The following is a 2,707-nucleotide window of genomic DNA, read 5'->3' on the forward strand; positions in this document are numbered from 1 at the left end:
GGTTTCCACCCGACAGCCACGATATCCTAGTTTATCACAAAAGAAGTATGGTGTATTATTCTACATGAATCACAGCTGGCAAGATGTTCATTTATCCTCCACAGTTAGTCAATAGCAGTGGTGTAAAGTAACTAAGTACATTTACTCAAGTACTGTACTTAAAATGTTAAGGTATTTTTTACTTTACTGGAGTATCTCCAATTGTCAGTACTTTTACATCTACTCCACTACATCTCAGAGGCAAATGTTATACTTCTACTCTACTACAATTATTTGAAAGTTTTAGTAACTAGTTACTTTGTAGATTTTGATTATTACAAAACATACATTAATCACTTCAGCCCTACAGTGTGTGCCACAAATCCTGAAGGGGGCGTCAACAAGTGTCATTTGGATTTGTCTGCAGCTACTATGCCACGCCCCCCGTGGTGACGACGCGTTGGCACGCACTATAGACATTTCGGCCATTTGAAAATATCCGATCTACAAGCTCACAATGCGTCGTGATACGACGCATTGTGAGCTTATAGATCTGCTATTTTCAAAAGATTTTTCATACATTTTATACATTTGAAAACTTGTGAAATGGGACATTCTGCATTATCAGTACTTTTACTTTTGTACTTTAAGTACATTCTGATACCAATACTTTTGTACTGTAAGTCAATTTTGAATTACAGACTTTTACTTGTAACGGAGTATTTCTACATTCCAGTATTGATACTTTTACTTGAGTAAAACATGTGAATACTTTTTCCACCACTGGTCAATAGTTATAATAATGGTTTACATCTCACACATTAGCACAGAGAGAACAAGAACAACATTATGACAGTCAGTCATAATAGTTCTCCGGTAGGAGACTTGTAGAGACTCTGCCGGTCAACAAATTATTGTCTTAGGAATGAGACAAAAAACAAAATATCTCCATGAATTCAAGGCTTCAAGGGGTGTGTAATTGATAGGAAATAAGACATTTTTGGGGTGAACTAATCCTTTAATGTGATTACGATAAGAGTTTGTACTTCTGTACAATAAAATATTTGAGTTTTTTAAACTACTGTTTTGACAAAGCAGAAAACTAAGCTGCAGTTTCATCAATGAAGTTAAGAGAAACATCACTTCTCACCACAGGAATACAACTATTGATTAATTTCTTATTGATTACATTTTCAATTATTTGAATTATCGAGAAGCACATTTAAAAAAGACAATTATTCATTTATTTTTCGCACACAAAATAGCCGCTCTACGAGCTCATTGCTCATAAATATGATATTTTCACTGTTTTCTAAAATGTTTGAATACCTTTTTATACTTTTCACCTGTAATGACAAACCCAAAATAGAGATTGATTATTAATAGATTATTTTAAGACATTTTCAATCATTGACTATTTTTATAATAAATTAAATGGATTCGTTTGATTAACTCTCTTGCTCCTGCCTCTCACTGATCCTTTAGGTGAGTAATGGTACACTGTTTGTACTTCTGTACAATAAAATGTTAGATTTTTCTTTTTACAATTTTACTGTTTAACTTGACAAAGCAGAACACTAAGCTGCAGTTTCATCAATGAAGTTAAGAGAAACATCACTTCTCACAGATACCGTAGCGGGTATATGAACACTTCCTCCTATTCCCCCATTCTCCATGACGGTACGAGTATGCACAGTTGTAGTCTTCATGGTTCTCAGGCTCTCCACTGCCCCAGTACCTGCAGAGTAAACAACATGATGTGTATTACTACAGTAATCACATCCACTCAGTCTCTCACATACAGTGACTTTGATAGAACGACAATAGAACAAAATGTAAATTGTCTCACTCACTGTGTTGTTGTCAGTGGAGTTCCGTCCAACCAGATCCAATTACTAGCAATCCTTTTCAGACCAATGTATGATCCAGTCACATCCCCAGTGGTCAATCCTCTGATGAATTCCTGATCAATTGTACATGATTGAAACATAATAAAGTTTCTCTGATACGTTCAGGTTTTCACTATAATCACAGAATTACATCACATGCATGTAATTCTGTGATTATAGTGAACACATAGTTATGTGTCACCTGACACACACGCACGCGCACGCGCACGCACGCACGCACACACACACACACACACACACACACACACACACACACACACACACACACACACACACACACACACACACACACACACACACACACACACACACACACACACTACCTGTTCTTCTTTACTGTTAATGATCACCAGATCTGCTCCTGTCTTCAGACATAGCTCTCTATGTTCCTGCCAGGTTTTCCATTCAGTAGTTTTGTAATAACAGCTGCTTCCAAACGTCTTCCATGCACTGGGACAGGACTTGACTAAACATCAAACAGGAGTTTTACTGATGGCTTTTCAATGCACTGATGATCAATTCTAACATGTTGATTAGTTATCAATTAACCCTATGTAATTCATTGACCGGGGTCCCCCAGGGCTCTATACTATACTAGGACCCCTCCTTTTACCCTCTACACCACATCTCTTCACTGAAAATAGCTGATCTACAAGCTCACAACGCTTCACAACCAGGAGTCACCAACACGTCATAAGACTTGTCCATGTCTGTGGCAATTTCTTGTTTTTGAGAAAGAAATCATGAAAAATATACAATGTATTTCATTATAAATAAAAGATATGTCTTCTCTTCGGTAGGTCTATTCACAATCTAAT

At 36.7% G+C, this 2,707-nt stretch overlaps 1 long non-coding RNA gene across 1 annotated transcript; it reads right to left on the reverse strand.

Moving 5' to 3' along the window:
* Window positions 1-1,667: 1,667 nt before the first annotated feature.
* On the reverse strand, window positions 1,668-2,351 carry LOC311064204. Its single transcript, XR_014602693.1, has 3 exons — window positions 2,213-2,351; window positions 1,833-1,942; window positions 1,668-1,717 (listed from the first exon to the last, which is right to left on the reverse strand). It is a non-coding gene; the product is annotated as an uncharacterized lncRNA (long non-coding RNA).
* Window positions 2,352-2,707: the final 356 nt, after the last annotated feature.

This window comes from Gymnoscopelus microlampas (assembly GCF_963454915.1).
Source record: "Gymnoscopelus microlampas genome assembly, chromosome: 2".
Lineage (NCBI taxonomy): Eukaryota > Metazoa > Chordata > Actinopteri > Myctophiformes > Myctophidae > Gymnoscopelus > Gymnoscopelus microlampas.